At 39.2% G+C, this 23,340-nt stretch overlaps 2 non-coding genes across 2 annotated transcripts; one reads left to right on the top strand and one right to left on the bottom strand.

The window, feature by feature from the left end:
• Positions 1-226: 226 nt before the first annotated feature.
• LOC121988106 lies at positions 227-332 on the top strand. Its single transcript, XR_006113866.1, has one exon. It is a non-coding gene; the product is annotated as a small nucleolar RNA R71 (small nucleolar RNA).
• A 3,841-nt stretch (positions 333-4,173) lies between these two features.
• LOC121988197 lies at positions 4,174-4,283 on the bottom strand. The gene has a single exon (XR_006113934.1). It is a non-coding gene; the product is annotated as a small nucleolar RNA R71 (small nucleolar RNA).
• Positions 4,284-23,340: the final 19,057 nt, after the last annotated feature.

Here is a 23,340-nt window from a genome sequence, read left to right as displayed (position 1 = left end):
AACAAACTCTCTTACATTTATGACTTGCACTTCTTGAATATCTGAGGGAAATTCCATCCAACTTTTGTTCGACCATTCATGGAGGTTCAATGTCACTTGATCAATTAATGGATAAGCTTCATCTACACTTTTGTCCATAAAAGAACCTCCAGCTGATGAATCCAATAAACTCTTGTCTGAGAAAGAAATTCCCCCATAGAAGATGTGCAAAATCAACCATTTTTCAAAACCATGATGAGGGCACTGTCTTTGAAGACTCTTGAATCTATCCCATGCTTCAAATAATGATTGTCCATATGCCTGAGCAAAATTTATTATGCAATTCCTCATATACATTGTTCTACTTGGAGGGAAAAAATGATTCAGAAATTGCTTCTCCAATTGTTCCCAACTTGTGATGCTTTGAGGACAGAGAGAATATAGCCAAGTCCTTGCTTTATCCTTGATACTGAAAGGAAATGTCATCAATCGAACTGCATCTGCTGATACTCCTTCACATTTCACCAAATCACAAATCTCTAAAAATGTTTCAAGATGCAAATAAGGACTTTTTGATACTCCTCCTCCAAATTTGTGACCTTGTATCATGAAAATTATCTCTGGGTCTAGTTGGAAACTTTCTGCTTCAATTTGAGGTTGCATAATGGGAGATAAAAATCTTGCAGAAAAGGGTATAGAAAAATTTATCATGGGCCTGCTTGACATGTTAGTGCTCATGGATATTCAAGAAGAAGAAAAAAAATTATCAAGAATCAAAGACAATAAATAAAATGCAATATGAAAAGCAAGAAAGAAAATGCAGAATTTAAATTGCAAGAAAGAAAGTGGATAATGAAAACAAGAAAAAAAAGACAAAAGGAACAAGAAAAAAAATGTCTAGAATAATTCATATGCTAAAGATTGCAAGATATGTGTACAAAAGAAAAAGAAAGAAAGAAACTAAATCAAAAGAAAAGCAGAGATAAGTTAGACAAAAATCTTAGAATCAAAATGCAGAATTAGAGTTACAACAAAAGAAATTGACAAGAATGTTATACAAGGAATGAAAAGCTTATAAAAACAGAATTCTAAAAAAAATTAGTTACAACTATGCAAATGAAAAGAAAGAAAGAAAAGTTATGTTTAGTCTAACTCAATTGATAATCTCTAATGTTATAGCGCAGTCCCCGGCAACGGCGCCAAAAACTTGTTACGTTCCACAAGTGTACGGAAATGTCGCAAGTAATATAAAGGATTATCGCATCCACAGGGACTGGAATAAGCACTAGAAATATCTCAAAGCGAATTAGCTAAACAACTAATCAAATGGTTTCAAATGCTAAGGATGAAAAACAAATCTAAAATGAAAGATTAACAAACAAGAGTTTGGGGGTTGAGTTATGATAAAGGGAGGTTCTAGGAGTTTTGGTTTCTTTGTAAGATCTCTTGAATGTATATGGTTTACCAATTCTTATTTCTCAATTGTCTAATATTTGTAGAAGGTTGCCGGTTCTCTCTTGCAATAGATAACCGGCTTAGGACTAAAAACTGTACCTAAATGTGATCAATTAGATATGAACCTACGTTGTCCTTACACAAGATTGCACCTATTACTATGCTTCCCTTGGATATCAACATAGAAGTTCATAGCTTCTTAGCCCATAAAGATACAAGAATTGAATCATAAAATCTATCCTACCCTCTTGAATATTCTCATTTCCCCTTCAAGGTTATCCCTCAAACGTCCTTACACGGGCTTGCACCTGTCATGTGGATCCCTCGGAAAATCGAGTGAGAGTTAATCTCTACAAAGTCTATAAGATATCCAAACAACCAATCAAGAATGTGAATTAAGCCCTAATCACAATTAATCATTCAAGATCCAATCGATACAAACTAGGCAACATCATAGAAACAAAGAAATGGCAAATCCACAAGAGTTTACATCAATTTATCTCAGAAATACTCCCTCCATCCTAGAATAAAAAGATCTACTCCATAAAACGAAGAAAGAAAACAAAAGATAAGAAGATTACAAGCATTTCTTCAATCCCAATCCAAGAAGAGGAGAGAAAGAAAACTTATCTACAATATAGCTCCATCTTTGGATCCAATCCTCGCTCCCGGAGTCGAATTCGCCAAGATCTCCCTTTAGATCGCCCAAAAATCCTCCCAAAAATGGGAGAAATCCACCAAATCCTGCTTTCTCCCAAAGGGGAGAAGATCCCCTTTCAAATCTTCAAAGAGGCTTTAAATAGAGGGGGCTTTCGGGCACCACACGACCCCGAGGCATGGTCGTGTGAGGTTCACACGGACAAAGCCTTTCCCCTCTCTGCCATCCATACACGATCGTGTGGTGTACACGGCCGTGGGCAACTCCCATCAAGACCTCCAAGCACGGCCGTGTAGATCCACACGGCCTAGACTGCCCCAGCTTCTGGAAACCTGGCAGGACCGTGTGGTGCACACGGCCAGAACACTTTTAAGCACTGGGAACCCTGCACGGCTGTGTTGTGTACACGGCCAGGACCTTCTTGGTCTCTGGAAACCTTAAACGGACGTGTATATCCACACGACCATGTAAGGATTACACTTTGATTTGCTTCAAGACTTGGCACGGCCGTGTGAGGTTCACACGGCCAGGCCAAGTTCCCGGTCTGTTTCTCCTGGTTGACCACACGGCCAGAGCACTCCACCCAGGCAGGGTCGTGTGTGGCGCACGGCCAAGTGCTTTCTCCAATTCTTAGCTCATAAGTTTGTCCAAGAATGTAGAATCTTCACCAAATTTGACTCCTGTGTACACAAATGCACAAAAGCAGATCTCCGAACAAAAAGAGTAAATATGCTAAAAGGAAAGCTGGAAGTATAAAAATGCATAGATCAAGCAAGCTCAAAGTATGTAAATGTGCATCAAAATATGCATAAAAGTATATAAAATCTATGCACATCAGATAGTACCTTAGATCGTACACCCGAGGGGCCCTAGTGATAGGGGTAACCCGTTCACGGACATCTAGGGTATTTCCTTGAAAGGCGAGGCAACTTCTCCACAAGGAAGTAAGAGACCAAACCAAACCCTTATTTCTTTCCTTAATGATACCAATTAGAGTTGTGTTCTTATGATCTACCGAGGCGCCCTAGTGACAGGGATTAACCATAATAAGATTTCATAGGGGCTTTCTCTATTTAATGCTTAGGGACAGTTGCTTTAGCTTCCGGCGAATGCATGTTGATGGACAATGAGTAAAGGATAGAACGTGATACATCAATACCACCATAATGAAACCGAACTCCTAGAACTCTTCATAAACCAAATCAAATACTTCCTCTTTGCTAGTTCTCATTTCTTCTTCCCGATCTTTCTCCTTTAGATTACTTACAACCATCGGTAGTTTAGCTAACCCTAAGTGAACCATTGCTAGTGCTTATAACCAGTTCTTGTGGGATCGATAATCTTTATTACAAACGACGAATCCATGCACTTACGGAATCGTAACATGTTTTTGGCACCGTTATCGGGGACTGCCTCTATAACATTAGCAAAAATCATATTGGATTAGACTAGACTTAGTTTTTCTTCATTTTCTGCATTTTTATTAAAACGCTATATATATATATATATATATATATATATATATATATAAACTCTTTTCTTTACTGTATTTCATTTTATTTTATTTTGCTTAATATTCCATATCTTGTTCTTGCATGCGAAGAGCTAATCTTTCAGGACAACTTCTATCATTCGATCCAGAGATCGATAGGACTTTCTTGAGAAGAAGAAACCTACAAAAAGCATTCCAAACCACACAAGAATCTTCAGAAATGGCCGACAAATTGTTGAAGAATTATGCAACACCTTATGCACGAGGGGCTTGGTCTAGTATCACCCGACCGCCAATCAAAGCCAACAATTTTGAAATCAAGCCTACAGTAATCTAGATGGTCCGGCAGAATCAATTCGGAGGAGGACCACATGATGATCCAAATCATTACTTAGAGCTTTTCTACAAGATCTGTGGCACTATGAAAGTGAACAGGGTCCCTCCATAATCAGTTAGATTACTTCTATTTGGATTTTTCCTGAAAGATAGAGCCAAGCAGTGGCTGAATTCTCTTCCAGCAAACAGCATAACGTGTTGGGAGCAGTGTGAGCAAAAATTTATGGACAAATTCTACCCGCCAAGCAAAACTACCCACATGAGGAATTTGATCGTAAGCTTCAAGCAGATAGATTCAGAATCATTATTTGAAGCCTGGGACAGATTCAAAAGTATGCTAAGACAGTGCCCCCATCATGGCCTTGAAAATGGTTGGTTCTACACACATTCTACAATGGAATCAACTATCACACGAAGGTATCCCTAGATTCTGCAGCAGGAGGAGCATTAATGAACAAGAGCCTTGATGAAGCTGAGGAGATCATAGAGAATGTGGCGCAAAACCACCATCAGTGGGCATCCAAAAGATCTGGTGGTTCTTTCTCAAGGAATCCAATCAAGGCGTCAGGAAAATTCGATGTAGATGCAGTCACACTCATGTCTGCAAAGCTGGACGCTCTGGCCAAGAAGCTTGAGGCCATGGGAAATAACACAGCCAATGCAATAGTATGTGTTTGCGAAACTTGCGGAAGTACGGATCACGCTCAAGATAATTGCCCCCAAGGTCCAATACAAGCACAGATAAACCAACTTGAGCAATACGATGTAGTAGTCAGTTACAATCAGAAGCAAAACAATCCGTACTTGAACACATACAACCCTGGATGGAGGAACCACCCAAATTTTTCATACCGGAATAATCAGGACCAAGGACTAGCAAAACAAAGTTATCAACCTGGGCAACAGAGCTACTCATCTGGACAACAGGCTTATCAACAGCAGCAACCTTCTCAACTGTCCAGAATTAAAAGGATGCTTGAGGAAGCTCTCTCAGAGCAAAAGGAGATGAAAAATGAGATCAAGCAATTAACTCAAAGGCTAGAAAATTCTGAAAAACATCAAAAAATGCAAGATAGCCAGATAGCCCAGTCCTTTTCAAGAGCACAGGGAACATTTCCAGGAAAGCCTGATATATACCCGGTGGAACACTGTTGTTGACGTTCCGCAAGAGTACAGAAATGTCATAAGTAATAATAAAAGATATCGTATCCATAGGGACTGGAATAACCACTAAAGATGTCTCAATGCGAGTTAGCTAAACAACAGATCAATTGATTTAACAAGCTAAGTGCAACTATAGAAAACAAAACATAGAAATAAAAGAGTAAGAATCAAGAATAAGGACTATGATAAAGGTATGTTTTAGGAGTTTCGATTTCTTTGTAATGTTCTTCAACATAAATGATCTACCAAATCTTATTCCTCAATTGTCCATCATTTGTAGAAGGTTGTCGGTTCTCTCTTGCAATAGACAACCGACCTAGGACTAAAATATATCTAAATGTGATCAATTAGAAATGAAACCTATATTGTCCTTACACGGGCTTGCCTGTCACGTGCATCCCTCGGATAATCAACATAAGAATTCATCACTTCTCAACCTCATTAAGATATAAATATTAATGCATACAATCTATCCTACCCTCTTGAATGACCTTATTTTCCCTTCAAGATTATCCCTCAAACGTCCTTACACAGGCTTGTTCCTGTCATGAACGTCCCTCGAAAAATTGAATGAGGAATTACCTCTACAAGATCCACAAGATATTCAAACATTCAATCAAGAATGAGAATTAAACCCTAATCATGACAATCCATTCAAGAAAGAAGAGATACAAACAGGGCAAAATTATAGAAATAGGACATTGGCAAATCCATAAGAGTTTTACATCAAATTCTCATTACAAATACTCCCTCCATCCTAGAACAAGAGATCTAATCCATAGAAAGAGGAAAGAAACCCAAAGACAAGAGAAATACAAGCATCTTGATCCCAAATCCAAGAAAGAAAGGGAAGAAAAGCTTATCTACGATGAAGAACAATCTTCGGATCCAATCCTCGATCCCTCGGAGTCGATTCGGTGAAGATTCGCCCTTAGACCATCGGAAAATCCCTCCAAGGAGGTGGAGGAACACCCCAAATCTTGTTTCCCCACAAAAGGGAGAAGATCCCCTTTTAAAATGTGAAGAAAGCCTTATATAGAGGTGAGGTTTAGACGCCACACGACCCTGAGACACGGTCGTGTGAAGCTCACATTGCCTACCCTACTCCCCTCTCTACCAGGGTGACACGACCGTGTGATGCTCACACGGCTGTGGCATGCTCTGCCACTGCTCCCCTTGTACAGCCGTGTAGATCTACACGGCCTGCACTGCCTCCAGCTCTGGAGCTCTTGCACGGTCGTGTGGTGCACATGACCAAGGCGTTCTTGGACTCTAGAAATGTTGCACGGTCGTGTAGATCTACACGACCATGTACTACTTCGACTCTGGAGGGCTTGCAAGGTTGTGTGGTGCACACGGCCATGAACCTTCTTGGCTTTAAACCTGGCATGGTTGTGTGATGCTCACACGACCATGGCTACTTCCTTCTCTATTGCAGCCACACGGGTGGTGATCACCACACGGCCTGGGCAATTCCTTATGTCAGGGTCGTGTGGCACACAGGGCTAGTGCCTTCTTCGTTCAAGCGTCAAAACTTCTCTAAAATTGACTCTTGCATACAGAAAATGCCCAAAAGCATATCTCCGAACAAAAAGAGTAAATATACTGAAAAGAAAGCTGGAAGTACGAAAATGCATAGATAAATCATGCTCAAAGTACGTGAATGTGAATCAAAACATGCTAAATAATTGTATACAATCTACGCACATCAACTGCAACCGCATTGAGCTAAGGAGAGGATGAACTTTGGGAGATCCCTAGATCACTACTCAGAAAGGACTTGACTTAGAGGAAGATCCCTCTCCCCTCATGCCTAATCAGATCCAGAACAAGGATAGAGAGGAGATCACCAAGAAGACTGAAGGAACTCTTCAAAGTCCCCCACAAATTCAGACAATTCCTTTCCCTCAAAAACTGATAACATCTCAAAAGGATGAAGAGTTCAACCGATTCCTGAAGAAGATAAAGGAAATTTGCACAAAAGTACCTCTGATAGATGCACTGCACCAAATGCCGAAGTTCATAAAATTTTTAAAGAGAATTTTATCTAACAGATGGGCGACTTCGAGACCGTAATATTAATATAAAACTACAGTGCTCTACTTATGGCAAATATTCCACCAAAACTTCAGGATCCAGAAAGTTTTTCCATACCTTGCAAAATTGGTTCTGAACTCATACATAAAACTTTCTATGACTTGGGAGCTAGCGTTAACCTACTTCCGTACTCATTGTGTAAGAAGCTAGGACTCCAAAACATCAAACTGACCACTATGGTATTGCAATTAGCTGACCATTCATGTAGATATCCGATGGGAATAATGGAAGACATGCAGGTAGAAGTAGGCAGATGCATCATTCCCACAGATTTCATTGTCCTAGATATGGAGGAGGATCCCAAGATACCCATCATCCTTGGGAGACCATTTCTTGCCACCGCTGAAGCTCTCATTGATGTGAAAAGTCATAAGTTATCCTTGGAGATCGGCAAGGAAAAGTTAGAATTTGATTTATCTGATTCTTCTAACTGCATCTCCTCTTCTCAGGGAAACTCTAGCAAGATGAACATACATAGAGCTGAGGAATGCAGTTTCCAAGAGAGGTCCCCTCCAGTGAGCAATAAGAAGTGCATTTGTCCTGCACGAGCAAAACTGAAGGTGCAGGCTAGAGTATCAACCCTAGGAGGAGAGCCGTGCTTCCATGGGTTTAGTCCACACTAACTGAAATGGGGTCGAGCTAAAGACCTAAAACAAGCGCTTCTTGGGAGGCAACCTAAGGGTTTTTCATTGTAATTCATTGTTTTGTTTATCATTTTATTTCTTTAGTAAGTTCAGTCGAGTATTGTTATTATTTTTTAGTATTCATTTTAAGGATGTGCATAGCCTCCATGAGTTGGCTGTGAGCGTTTCATGGACGTGGAGGCATCGGAGGAGCCAAAATGACGAAAGGTGAGTCACCATGCACTTAAAGGAGTCGGTTGTGTGACCTCACACGGCCGTGTGAAGCCAACCGGGGGACAAAGGCCATTGGTCGTGCAACCTTGCATGGACATGTGGCTTGTGCAGAGAGGAGAGTGCATGGGTCATGCCAATTGGGGGGAAGTGAGCTGTCAAAGGGAGAATCATCTTGGTGGCATTCCATGCCGTCCCGGACCTCTGTCCAGCGATCTTTCATAACCACATCAACTCCAGAAGCAAAGGATTGGATTCGAAGATCACTCATCGTCCTTGGATAAGCATCCCTTCTCTTCCTTTCCTCTTGTTTGAGAATTGTATGCCCAATTACATTATGTCTTCGGGTTTTTCTTAGGCGTCTATGGAGTAGAATTCCTTGTACCAGGATTAGGGAGTAGTTATGGATTGGTGTTGATGTAAGACTCATGTTTATGCCTTTATTTATTGGATGATTTCACTTGCTTTATTTCGATTACTATGCTAGATTTCCATATTGTACTAATTGATTGTGTAGGAATTGTTAATTTCGTAGAGACAGTACCTTAGATCGTACACCTGAGAGGCTCTAGTGACAGGGGTAACCCGTTCACGGACATCTAGGGTATTTCCTTGAAAGGAGAGGCAACTTCTCCACAAGGAAGTAAGAGACCAAATCAAACTCTTATTTCTTTCTTTAATGATACCAATTAGAGTTGTGTTCTTGTGATCTACCGAGGCACCCTAGTGACTGGGGTTAACCGTAACAGGATTTCACAGGAGCTTTCTCTATTTAGTGCTTAGGGACAATTACTTTAGCTTCCAGCGAATGAATGTTGATGGACAATGAGTAAAGGATAGAGCGTGATACATCAATACCACCACAATGAAACCGAACTCTTAGAACTCTTCATAAACCAAGTCAAATACTTTCTCTTTGCTAGTTCTCATTTCTTCTTCCCGATCTTTCTCCTTTAGATTACTTACTGTTGGTGCGGTAAGCATCTGACGATCGAACTCGTGTTTTGATAATGGCAAAGGATTCAAAGTTAAGGTGTTTTGTTTTCTAACAAGTCTACTTGAGGATTTCAAGAAAGTCCTAGCTGCGGTTAGGCAAAGGGAAAAACCCTAGGGGGTGGTAACCCTAGGTCATAGGGGGTGGTAACCCTATGCGGAAAGTCTTGCCAGGTCGATGACTTTAGGCAAAAGTCCTAGGGGGTGGTAACCCTAGGTGGAAAGTCCTGGTGTCGCGAACCAGGTGAAAGACTGGACTAGCTGGGAACCGGATGTCCAGCAGAAAGTCCGGAAGCATCGAGTGCTGAGCAAAAGTCCAGTCGATCTGGAGGATCGACTGGCAACAGGTAAATCTCCTGAGTGGAGTAGGTGAGGACGCGTTCCCCGTAGAGGGAACAGTAGGCGTCGGGTCGACCTATGGTTTCCGGTTGGAAATCCGAAGTCAGACCTGGACAGTCCAGAGACTGTCATAAACATTCATTTATTCATACTATTATTTTGTGCTAACTTTGTATTGCAAGATGTTGTTTGGGACTAACATGTCTTGCAGGTACAAAATAACGAAGATTTACCTCGGATGAACAGTGTCCGAGGCGCCTCCATGGAGCTTGGAGGCGCCTCGGGTGCAAAAGCTGACCTGGCTGCGAAGCTTCAATGGAGGCACCTTCATGAGGGTATAAGGCGCCTTGGAAGGCGCCTTGAGCAGGGCATAAGGCGCCTTAAAGGGATGAAGTTCGACCAGATCATATTTGATCCACGCGGAAGACTCGGCAGCATGGAGGCGCCTTGAACTGCCTTCAAGGCGCCTTGAACACCCTTTATAAGGGGGTTTCGACCAGCACTTCAGGATATCAAGTTCCAGGCTTTCCTTCTTCAACGTGCTGCTAACAAAGTCATTCTGAAGTGCTGCTGCGACATTCTGACAACCCAGAGCTCCAATTTTCTTCTTTCTTAAGTTGTCGATACAAAGTTATTTCAATACTTTCATTGTAATTTGTAATTTATATCGAGCTTATAGTTGTTGCCCACTGGAAGCGATCAAGGATCGCGGGCCTTCGAGTAGGAGTCGCCTTAGGCTCCGAACGAAGTAAATTCTCTGTGTCCTTCTGTTTGTGTTTCTTTGTTTTAATTTCGCTGCTTTAACTCTTACGTTTCTTCTACGATTCCGATAATCGAACAAAATAGCCACGAGCGCTATTCACCCCCCCCCCCTCTAGTACGGTCTCGATCCAACACTTACAACCATCAGTAGTTTAGCTAACCCTAAGTGAACTATTGCTAGTGCTTATAACCAGTCATCGTGGGATCGATAATCTTTATTACTGACGATGAATCCATGCACATGCGGAATCGTAACATATGTCCATACCCCACTGATCAAAGGGGCAAGAGACGATAGAAGTTTTCAAAAGTTGAGTAGGATGATGTGAGATATTTTGATGCATTTGACAAGATGAACATGTTCTCACAAGTTGAGCAACATCTTCTTGCAGGGTGGGCCAAAAATATCCAGCCAGTAGTATCTTACGGGCTAAAGATCTTCCCCCGATATGACTGCCACATGAACCTTGATGAACTTCCTGTAAAATCTATTGTATATCTTTCGGTTCAATGCATTTGTGCAAGGGACTAGAGAAAGCTCTTTTGTAGAGATGATCCCCTTTCAGAGTATATCGGGTGGCCTTCTTCTTAAAAATTCTATCTTGTTCTGCGTCTGCTGGTAGGACACCCTGTTGTAAAAATAATATGATGGGTGCTCTCCAGTCACCCTATATTTCTGTGTCATCATGCCTTTCAATACAAGATACCAATATTGTCTGTTCTACTGGTCAGTCCAAGTTCTAAGGTACTATTGCTGATGCAAGTTTTGCTAGTTCGTCCACCACTTGATTTTCTGATCGGGGAATATTCAATACATTTACTTCTTGGAATGTAGCTTTCAGTTTATCAAAGGGTTCTGCATATAACCTGAGTCAATCAATGCTGATTTCAAAGTTGCCTAATAATTGTTGTGCTGCCAACTGAGAATCAGAATAAATCCATACTCGAGTTGCTTGTAAACTAGCTATCAAGGCTTTATATTCTGCTTTATTGTTAGTGGCTCTATAACTTAGTCGGATAGAAAGTTGAACTCAGTCCTCTCTCGGAGATATGAGTGTTAGAGTGTATACTAAAAGCCTAGCTTTTGTAAACATTTATTTTTGAAATAAAGAATCACATTGGTCAAAAATATCTACTGTTGGTGCGGTTAGCACTAACGATTTAACCCAGGTTTTGATGAATGACAAATAGGTTAAGTTAGGTTTATTGTTGATCTAACACACTGATCGAGTGTGCAGGATAAGTCCAGACAGGTCGAGGGGCTGACCGGATGTCTGGCACGAAGCTCAGCTAGGTCGACGGGCTGACCGGATAGCTGGCGAGAAGTCCAGCTAGGTCGACGGGCTGACCGGATAGTTGGTGAGAAGTCCAGCTAGGTCGACGGGCTGATCGGATAGCTGGTGAGAAGTCCAGACGGGTCGAAGGGCTGACCGGACGTCTGGCAGGTAAGTAAGGTAAGTCACTGGAGGGGAGTGACTGCGAGGACGCGTTCCCGGGAAGGGAACATTAGGCGTCGATCTGGCTTAGATCCATTTCGGATGTCTAAGTCGAGATCATGACTAGATTCCGGTCTCGGAAAGACGGAATCTAAGTCATACTATTTATGCTAATTCATACTATTATAAAATGTGCTAACAATCTGTTTTGCAAGATATATATTGCCTCGGACTAACTTTGTTTTGCAGGAAAAAGGAGTTTTCTGGAATAAGGTGGTCCGGGCACCGGGAGGGGATCCGGGCGCCCGGAAAGCAAATTATATCCAGGACAAGTCGTCGCCACGTGGAGCATCTCGGTTTGAGAAGCTACGTCACATTCCAGGCACCCGGAAGGAATCCAGGCGCCCGGAGCAACATATAAAAGAAGCCCCAGGTAGGAGCTTCAGAATCAATCCTTTTCACATCTGAGAACTCTGAGATTACTCGCTCTGCTGCTCTGCGCTCCAACGACGCTCACAAAGCTCTGACGACACGATCCCGCTCTTTTAAATTCCTTGTCTGTCGGTACAGCTTTGTTTTTTTTTCATTAGCATCTTTTTGTACTTAAATTGTAATTATCCGAATTGCTAGTGAATTGCCCAACGAAAGTACTCAAGGAGTACGGGCCTTCGAGTAGGAGTCGTCACAGGCTCCGAACGAAGTAAAAAACCTTGTGTCTACTTTACTTTTCCGCTGCGCTTATACTCGATATTTTCGAATCGATATTCACCCCCCCCTCTATCGAATCTAACGGTCCTACAAGTGGTATCAGAGCAGGTACCGCTCTGATTTGGTGCAACCACCAATCAGACTGGGGGTGAAATTTTTTTCTTCCTTTTTTCCGGTCTTCAGTTTTACACTTAATTCCAAACTGGTTTATCATTTTTTTGAATATTTTTTTGTTGCAATTAAATCTAAATTGGTGCAACACCAATCTAGATTTTTCTACTATTTTTTCTTCCCACACTACTAATCCAAGACCAAGTCTTGGGATATTTTTTGGTTATTTACTTGTGCACAGGATGTCCCAACAAGAAGGCTTCAGCACAGTACGACCTCCACTCTTCAACGGGGACGATTTTTCGTACTGGAAGAAGCGCATGGAGGTTTACCTCAAAATAGACTTCGACCAGTGGATGAGCGTTACGAGACCCTACAAAATTCCAACAGACACCTCCGGGAATATACTGGATCCTGAAGACTGGACAGCAGATTTGAAGAAAAAGGCGTCAACAGAAAATAAAGCGATCAACACTCTACAGTGCGGACTAACAAGAGAAGAACTAAACAGAGTCGGTCCACACAAAAACGCTAAAGAGCTATGGGACAAATTGATCGAGCTACATGAGGGAACGAGCGACGCCAAGGTAACAAAACGAGACCTGCTTTTAAATAAAATTTTTAATATAAAAATGCAGGAAGGTGAAACGACGAATCAGCTACATGCAAGGATCAAGGACATCCTCAACGTGCTTCATGCGATAGGCCACCAGATGGAAAATAGAGACTTAATAAGGTACGCATTAAATGCTTTCCCACGTAATAGTTTGTGGGCATCAATCGTGGATGCCTACAAAATCCCTAAAAATCTTTCTAAGTTAAAATTAGACGAGCTCTTCTGTGAATTAGAATTACATGAACAAACTAATGCTGGAACCGAGAAAGATATAGCTTTATTTGCAGGTTCCTCCAAAGAAAAGAAGAGCAAGCCTGAATTTGAAGAAGATTCCGACCAAGACTCCGAAGACGAAGAACACCTGGTGAACTTGGTAAGAAAAATGTTCACCAGGAGAAAAAGGAGCTTCAGCAAAAAGGACCTTCAAAAGATCAGTTCTCCCTCTGAACAAAGGAACGTGACTTGCTTCGGCTGCAATAAAAAGGGACACTACAAGAACGAATGCCCAAAACTGAAGTTCGACAAACCGAAGTCAAACAAAAAGAAGGCCCTCAAAGCAACGTGGGACGACTCCTCGGACAAATCAGAGGAAGAAGAGCAGAAACATCAGAGCCACCTCGCACTGATGGCTCGCGAAGCTGAAACAGAAGATGAGTTGAAGATGAAGACGGGTCTGAACCCGAAACAAGCCACGAGTCCGTACTCGTTTCCGAAGGCCCGAATGAGGTATATTTTAATTTAAACAAAAAAATTTTTAGAATTATTTTCTGTTTAAATAGTAAATTGATTAAACTAGAAAATGAAAACAAATCACTTCTTGAGGAAAATCAAAACCTCAAGGAACAAATAAAAAATTCAAATCCAACTCAAGATCTAACACTTGAGGAGGAGAATTTATCATTAAAAAATGAAATAAACAATTTAAAAGAGATGTTAGAAAAATTCACAACAAGATCAAAAAATCTAAACTTAATCCTAAATAATAAAAAAGCATGCTATAATAAAACCGGACTAGGATATAAGTCAAATTCAAATAAAACCTTCAAATCATTAATAACCCAATACAAATCAACCAATCTAGCTTGGGTTCCGAAAGCGTGCTTAACCACGCAAATAGGACTTAATCAATATTATATACCTAAAGAAAAAATACATTATATAGAATCGAATAAACCAAATCAAAATCCAAAATACAAACCTAAATCAAATTCAAAATCTAAACACTTTAAAAATCAACAAAATTATCACCAAGTTAATTATAATTATAAAAGGAATCGACACAAACCTAAAACCAAAAATTTAAATTAATGGCCAATAATTCAGGGGGAGGCTCCAGAATAGCTGACACCTCCAAAACTAACTTATCCGACAGGGTAACCCAAAATTAACTAACCCGGCATGGTAATTAGGATTAGTTAAAAAGAGACCAAGTTTAACTTGAATCATGGTACTGGTGAAGTTTTTGGATGATAGTACGTTAGGGAAACTTGGACATCGCATGTCTAGAAAGATATGGTTTCGATCTGGTGCATTTGGCCAAGTGGAATTGACCGAAGCTACCCTTAAACGAATCCTAACCAGTTAGACCAAGATTTAGTACTAAGCTCCGTGGATAGGACTATTCGGAAAACCTCGAAAGGTTGGTTACTACTAATGACGTCCATGTGACTCACCAAGCTTAAAAGTTTATCCGAAGAATGCCTATCTGTGGAGACCAAAGCTAAATCTGAATCTAGCACAAGTTAAACTAAAACTCCATAATTAAAAATCCAATTTCATCTCACAAAATCATAGGATTCCCTGATTGATAATATAGATCGGGTGAGATGAATAAGGCTTAAATTTGTTAACTCAAAAAATTAATTTCAAAATTTTAAACTTAAAAATTAATTTCAAAATTTTAATTTTAAACTTAAAAATTAATTTCAAAATTTTAATTTTAAACTTAAAAATTAATTTCAAAATTTTAATTTTAAACTTAAAAATTAATTTCAAAATTTTAATTTTCAAACTTAAAAAATTAATTTCAAAATTTTAATTTTAAACTTAAAAATTAATTTCAAAATTTTAATTTTAAACTTAAAAATTAATTTCAAAATTTTAAGTTTAAACTCAAAAATTAATTTCAAAATTATAAATTTTAAACTTAAAAATTAATTTCAAAATTTTAATTTTAAACTTAAAAATTAATTTCAAAATTTTAATTTTAAACTCAAAAATTAATTTCAAAATTTTAATTTTAAAACTTAAAAATTAATTTCAAAACTTTAATTTTAAACTTAAAAATTAATTTCAAAATTTTAATTTTAAACTCAAAAATTAATTTCAAAATTTTAATTTAAACTTAAAAATTAATTTCAAAATTTTAATTTTAAACTTAAAAATTAATTTTTATTTTAAACTTAAAAATTAATTCTAATTTTAAACTTAAAATTTAATTTCAAAATTCTAACTTTAAACTTAAAAATTAATTTCAAAATTTTAACTTTAAACTTAAAAAATTAATCTCAAATTTTTTAAAAAAAAAACTTAAAAATTAATTTCAAAATTCTAACTTTAAACTTAAAAATTAGTTTCAAAATTTTAACTTTAAACTTAAAAAATTAATCTCAAATATTTTTAAAAAAAACTTAAATTTTAAACTTAAAAATTAATTTCAAAATTCTAATTTTAAACTTAAAAATTAATTTCAAAATTTTAATTTTCAAACTTAAAAAATTAATTTCAAAATTTTAATTTTCAAACTTAAAAAATTAATTTCAAAATTTTAATTTTCAAACTTAAAAATTAATTTCAAAATTTTAACTTTAAACTTAAAAATTAACTTCAAAATTTTAACTTTAAACTTAAAAATTAATTTCAAAATATTAATTTCAAATTAAAAATTAATTTCAAAATTTTAATTTTAAACTTAAAAATTAATTTAAAAATTTTAACTTTAAAAATTAATTTCAAAATTTTAATTTAAACTTAAAAAAAAATTTTAACCTAATCTCTAAATCTTAAAAAAAAAAAAAAAAGGTCAAACACAAGTGGCGGCCGCCCCTGGTATTCCCCTCCGGGGCGCCCGGAAGGGGATCCGAGCGCCCCGCTCAAAATCAACCCCGGGCGCCCGGAGCTCCCTATAAATAGGGTGCAGCAGGCGCCCCCAATCCTTGCCCCACAAATCCTCACTTTTTCCAAGGTTCACTCCGAACCTCAGTGCGAGAGTATTTTAAATCAAATTTTCTTGCGGTGAAGACGCCGTTGCGATTTAACCGAGGTCGTCAGATCTATATTTTGTCGATGGCTCCTCGGTAAATCTTCTTCCCCTATCTGAAAATTTATTAAAATTTGTCTTCTCATTTTTTCTTAGAATATCTTTTTTATATACAGTAGGAAACGAACAAATACTAGTGTTGGACCCTCTAATGCTAGCACTGACCCTAGGTTTCCCACAGATGAACTAAGGCATAAGTTTGAGTCAACCATTTATAAGGCCATTAGGACTAAATGTATAAATAGATCGTTCTTTCTAGGTTCGTGTGCCTCCGTTATAGAGGTTATAAACCACTATAACTTAAGGAACCTTGTCGAATGTACTAGTCCAGTAAACATAAGTCTGTGTGCTGAATTTTACAATAACCTAGTGAAAGTAGACGATCTCACCAATACCACTAGGGCAGCGGGTACTGATATCACGTTTTCCCCTACGACTATCTGAGAGTTTTTAGAGTTATGTTCATCTACTTGTTCTTTCTTGTGCTATCCACCCAGGGATCTACCATTCGGAGATCCCTACTCACATATTACTCTCGATACGATTTATTCGTATTTTTTTGGGGGAGAGCGAGATCCCACTGTGACTCAGTTTAGGTCGGTAGAACTTCGAGTCCAGGACTACGCTCTTTATAGGGTCTTAGTCTGTTGCATTTTACCACTGACTACTCGGGACATCGCGGTGATGCGCCCATTCCATTCATTCTTACTCTATGCCCTGAGTCATCGGTTAGAGATTGACATCAGCCTACACATCTTCTCCACCATTATCTACTCGGCTGGATACGTGACTGATAGACGAGTCCACATGCCGTTCTGTCACATTCTGACAGCATATATGTCCTCGTTGCACATTGATGTCACTAGAGGAGACATTGCCTATATGACCGAGTTCGATGTCATAGCAGCTAGGAACTTCTCCTAGCTGGTATCCACGTAGATAGGGATAACGGGACTATGTCTTGGCGGAGGGGGGCACAACACCAGCCCGATCCAGACGCAGAGGGGGACGAGTTCATGCTTGCACTGTTTCCAGAGGAAGCCGCACCAGCTCCACCACCGCCCCCAGCTCGAGCACCACGTCATGCTCCCCGCACTCTAGCCGACCGTATGACCGGACTAGAGAGAGCTATGGCGAGTCTCCAGCAGGAGAACTCTGATTTTCATCAGGACATACGGCGAGAGGTTGCCGAGTTACGAGCTGCCAGGGAGACCCGACACACTGAGCTGATGGCGCTTCTCCGATCCTTGGGATCTGGACCACCCCCTTCATCATCTCAGTAGTTCTAGTTATGACTCACTTCTGTAGCTACACTACCTGTAAAATACTTTGGATCTATCTAGTGATATTTCAGACTTGCATTGATTATGTTCTATCATGGTAGCCTAGGAATTTTGAATTTCAGAAATATTTTCAAAGATGATTGTTTTTAACTCATAGGTTCAAACATGTGTCAACTTTTAAAACCTCCCTATTTTTAGATTTTTAAATAAACTTTTAGCCTTAGACTAGTTCAAAATCCTTAGAGAACATGCACCCACAGGACTAGTTTTGAGCATCTCACCAACACCTTAGGTTTACCTTGCTTGTGTTTGACAAACATAGAAAGGGGTGAGATGCATAGGCCAACTGTCTGGACTTAAGATGCTTATTTCAGTGCATCAGCATAAGTCTGGACGTTAAATACAAATCAGACATTAATCAGATTAAGTTCATCAGTCAAGTCAAACACTGACTGCTTATAATCAACTTAATCTGACTAACCAAGTGAAAGCTACTATCTTCTGATAGTTAGTTAGTACATAATTGGTTAGACAGTTGTGTAATTTTAAGTGTCAAGTTCAGGGGGAGAAATTAATTAAAATTTTGTATGTTTTTGTACATCTATTTTAAAACTAACTTATTTTTGAACACCAGTCTTCAAAAAGGTTAAAATTTAACTGAGTGTTTGAAAAATTGGAAGTTTAAAAATCCCACCTAATTTTTAAACTTGATTTTAAAGCTGAAAATTATTACAAATCTAAACTTATTCAGTTTTGTAACATATGCTTGAAACTTAAACTTTCCAAACTTAGCTTTTATCAAATTAGCCTTAACAAATTTATTTTGGATAAAATTTTTACTTGTCTTTTGAAAAATTAAAAATTTTGCTTTGTTTTGAAAATCAAATTTGAAAATTGGAATGTGAAAAGTAGAAATTACCTTTTGACAAGTAAATGTTACTTAAACTTGAAAAGTAAATTTGAAAAATCGGATTTGAAAAATTTTACACGTTTGAAAAGCTAAACTTGATTAACTTTAAACTTATACTTTTCAAAATTAAACTTGTCTCCCCCAAGTCAACTTGACCATCTTTTTAACTTGGTATTTGTACTTTTATCAGTATCTTTGAATTTTGAATCAAACTTAGATATTTTTCAAAATTAACTGTTTTTTTTAATTGATTACTTTTTACAGTAACCCTACACTATGCTAATATACCCTTGCTTATTTTTTGATGAATGCCAAAGGGGGAGGGTTAGGTGGTTAAGTTAGCTAAACCAAATTGAAAACACTAAAACTAACTTAAAAACCTCCACATAATGATGTTATCTGTTTTTTTTCTTGCAAATATCTTCACTAACTTAACCAGGTTGTCATTCCATCAAAAAGGGGGAGATTGTTGGTGCGGTTAGCACTAACGATTTAACCCAGGTTTTGATGAATGATAAATAGGTTAAGTTAGGTTTATTGTTGATCTAACACTCTGATCGAGTGTGCAGGATAAGTCCAGACAGGTCGACGGGCTGACGGGATGTCTGACACGAAGCCCAGCTAGGTCGACGGGCTGACCGGATAGCTGGCGAGAAGTCCAGCTAGGTCAACAGGCTGACCGGATAGCTGGTGAGAAGTCTAGCTAGGTCGACGGGCTGACCGGATAGCTGGCGAGAAGTCCAGACGGGTCGAAGGGCTGACCGGACGTCTGGCAGATAAGTAAGGTAAGTCACTGGAGGGGAGTGACTGCGAGGACGCATTCCCGGGAAGGGAACATTAGGTGTCGATCCGACTTAGATCCATTTCGGATGTCTAAGTCGAGATCGTGACTAGATTCCGGTCTCGGAAAGACGGAATCTAAGTCATACTATTTGTGCTAATTCATACTATTATAAAATGTGCTAACAATCTGTTTTGCAGGATATATATTGCCTCGGACTAACTTTGTTTTGTAGGAAAAAGGAGTTTTCTGGAACAAGATGGTCCGAGCGCCCAGAAAGCAAATTATATCCAGGACAAGTCGTCGCCACGTGGAGCATCTCGGTTTGAGCAGCTACGTCACATTCCAGGCGCCCAGAAGGAATCCAGGCGCCCGGAGCAACATATAAAAGAAGCCCCAGGAAGGAGCTTCAGAATCAATCCTTTTCACATCTGAGAACTCTGAGATTACTCGCTCTGCTGCTCTGCGCTCCAACGACGCTCACAAAGCTCCGACGACACGATCCCGCTCTTTTAAATTCCTTGTCTGTCGGTACAGCTTTATTTTTTTTTCATTAGCATCTTTTTGTACTTAAATTGTAATTATCCGAATTGCTAGTGAATTGCCCAACGAAAGTACTCAAGGAGTACGGGCCTTCGAGTAGGAGTCGTCACAGGCTCCGAACGAAGTAAAAAACCTTGTGTCTACTTTACTTTTCCGCTGCGCTTATACTCGATATTTTCGAATCGATATTCACCCCCCCCTCTATCGAATCTAACGGTCCTACATCTACATTTATGTTAATTGTAGTTGTTCAATTAATTTATATTGTAGATAACATGGTGTGTGATATCACACACAGAAGATCATGTTATCAGTTCTTTATAAATTATAAATAGTTGATCATGAATAAGATGGAAAGGAACAAATCGTTGGAATAGTCGTAGTGTAATTAGGTATTAGTTTATCTTGACTAATAAATTACACTAATACATTCTAAGTGTATTGAGTAGGTGTTGGGCTTTTCGGGCCGCGAAAACCGCTTTTCGCGTCGCGGAAACCCCGAATCACCCAAAGCCGTAGATCCGTGCAAGGAAAAATTTCGAAAACACAAATACGAGTTTTATACTACGATCTACAGTAGATCTACAAAGGAAAAACCATTTTACCTTCGATGCGTGCCCTTGCAAAATCCCGATCGTCCAAGGTACTTGTCGGATCTCCAAAGTATCAAGGTAGATACTTCTCTAGTGATATCCACACGAACAAGGAGTGTCTCTCACGCTCAAAGGATGGAGAAGAAAGCCCCAAGTGTGCTAGCACTTTCTAGAGCTCTCGAATGGGATTGGAAAGGAAGAAAAAGAAGAAGGTACAAAAGAAATCTTATACACTCACTAGTAGTATACTTCCTTTGTGACCTTCACTCTACCTTTGCTCTTGGATTCACTCAACCACCTTCTCCTCACCAAGGAAGTCACGGCAACCCCCAGCCAAGAGAGGGAAGAAGCAAGGAAGAAGATGATAGAATGAATGCCCACATCAATACCAAAATCAAAACTCCTCTCAACATTTGTGTGGCCGGCCACACAATGTAACCCCCTTCATTAATGTGGCCGGCCACATTAAAACCCAAGGGAAGAGTGTAACCCCCATGAGGTGTCATACCTCATGAGGTGGAGGTGATGTGGCAAGGATGAGTCATCCTTATAATGTGGCAATACATCAAGTCAAACTTGATGTTTCAAATTCCATTTGGTCAAGTCAAAATTGACCAATTTCTTCCTTGTTGAGTTAAATCCAACCTTTGATTCAAGTCAATTTCAATTTAATGAATCTCAATTCATTAATATAAATTGACTCAATGAATCAAATTTAAATTAGACTCATTCAACAATTGAATCTAATTGAGTCTAACTCAATAAGTCTAATTTGAATCCAATCTTTGGTGCAACATATGAACCTAATCCAATTGGTTCATCATATGAACCTAATCTCCATCCACTTGTTCTTTGTGTGTGCCCCAATAGGTTCTTGTAACGTTGGCAATGTTTCTAAACTCCTTTAGAAACATAAGCAATGAGCGGCATCTAGCAATACATCATTGCTACCCAAGTTACAAGAAATGTCGAGATCCAACATCACCTTGTGACTACTAATTGTGACTCCTCACAATATGTGACATTGCCCTTCTATCCTAGACATCTAGATTGATCAATATGAGGCATAGACCGTGTCATCCTCTAATCAATCTAAATCTTGAACTCTAATTAGACTCACTCGATCAAATGAGCTCAACATCTAATGTTGACTCATTTGGGCATGGCCATGCACTTCGTGGTCTAACTCTATCAAGAATATTGATGTCGCTCCCGTCATATGGGAGGGATAGATCCCATCTACATCACTCACATCCCTCTGCATAATTTGTTACATACCCAGTAATCGCCTTTATAGTCCACCCTGTTACGGGTGACGTTTGACGAAACCAAAGTACATAATTCCTTATGTAGGGATCCATGGTGACTTCAGGTCTAAGGACTAATAGTCATACTAATAGCCACATGAGAAAGTATATGACACTCATATAACGATCCATGATACTTTCTCATGGCGGGTCATTCAGTATACATTCTCTAATGCATACCCATGTGTCAGCTTGATATCTCTATATCCATGACTTGTGAGATCAAGTCATCGAGCTGACCTACATGCTAGTCTTATTGTATTAACATTGTCCCTGAATGTTAATACTCGACTAGGAATAAATTAGAGTAGTGTTCCCTATATCATCTCACTATCGATTCAACTAATCGATTGATATAGGTATGAACCTTCTACTCAAGGACGTTACTATACTTATTTTATCTGGCACTAATACAAATAAGCATAATAACCAAAAACCAAATGCCTTAATATATATATATAAGAATATGATATACATGAGTCCATACAATCATCAAATGATTGGCTCTAGGGCTCTAACTAACAGTAGAATCATTTAAGGTAAGTTTTTTTTATACTGACTTAATAAAAGAACTAGACCTTAGTTATTATAGAAGTATGTGCTCTTAATCCTAATATAATAACAATCATATATATTTAGTATTTATTGTTAGGATCGGTTGAGCTAGAGGAGGGGGGTGAATGGTTCACTTCATTTTCTTGATCAATTTAATCTTTCACAACGGACACTTGAAGGCAATGCTAACTCTTGTATTTACTTGGTATCCACCTCCTCAAGGAGGTGACTAGTCCAAGGATCCGCACCACCGTCACCCTTTCACTATCAAACTTCTCCTTCTCGGACTAACACCGAAGGTGGAGAAACCTTACAAGACTTACAAGCCTCCCTTTCCAAAAGAAAAAGATCACACTCACTACAATGAACAAGGAAAGAAAGATTACAAACTTGAAATGCTTCTTCCTTGTGATGTGAAACTTGAAAACGTGGGAGATGGAGAGCTTGATCTTTAATTCCTTGAGAGATCTTGAGCACTTCAAAGATTGATCACCCAAGAGCAATAAAACAGTGTTTTTCTCAAGATACTTCTGTTCCTTTTTCTTCATTGTTTTTAACCTTCGAGAAAACTAGCCGTTTCTCACATAATCGTCGACATGGATCGATTGGGATTATATTTGAATCGATTCACAAGTATCCGTTGGAAACCATCGCGTCAAGATCAACAACGTAGATTACTTCACTCGAACTTGAATCGATTGGTGCAGTGCTTGAATCGATTCAGACGCATGCTCGTGAAATCACAAAGTCACAGTGAATCTGTGAATCGATCGGCCGATCGATTGAGTGACTTCAATCGATCGGCTGATCGATTCAGGAGGCTTCTGTGCTTTGCACAGAAGCTTCCTGGATCGATCGCTCGATCGATTGGTTCCCCGATTGATCGGCTGATCGATCCAGAAGCATTCTTTGCTTCATGCAGATATTCCCTGAATCGATCGCTCGATCGATTGGATTACCCTGATCGATCAGCTGATCGATCCAGAAGCATTCTGCGCTTCGCACAGAAGCTTCCTGGATCGATCGCCCGATCGATTGGATTACCCCAATCGATCGGCTGATCGATCTAGAGGCATTCTGTGCTTTGCGCAGAGACTTCTCGATAGATC

This window comes from Zingiber officinale, chromosome 5B (assembly GCF_018446385.1).
Source record: "Zingiber officinale cultivar Zhangliang chromosome 5B, Zo_v1.1, whole genome shotgun sequence".
NCBI lineage: Eukaryota > Viridiplantae > Streptophyta > Magnoliopsida > Zingiberales > Zingiberaceae > Zingiber > Zingiber officinale.
The sequence above is the reverse complement of the archived record's forward strand: the minus strand, read 5'-3'. Positions and strand labels throughout refer to the sequence as shown.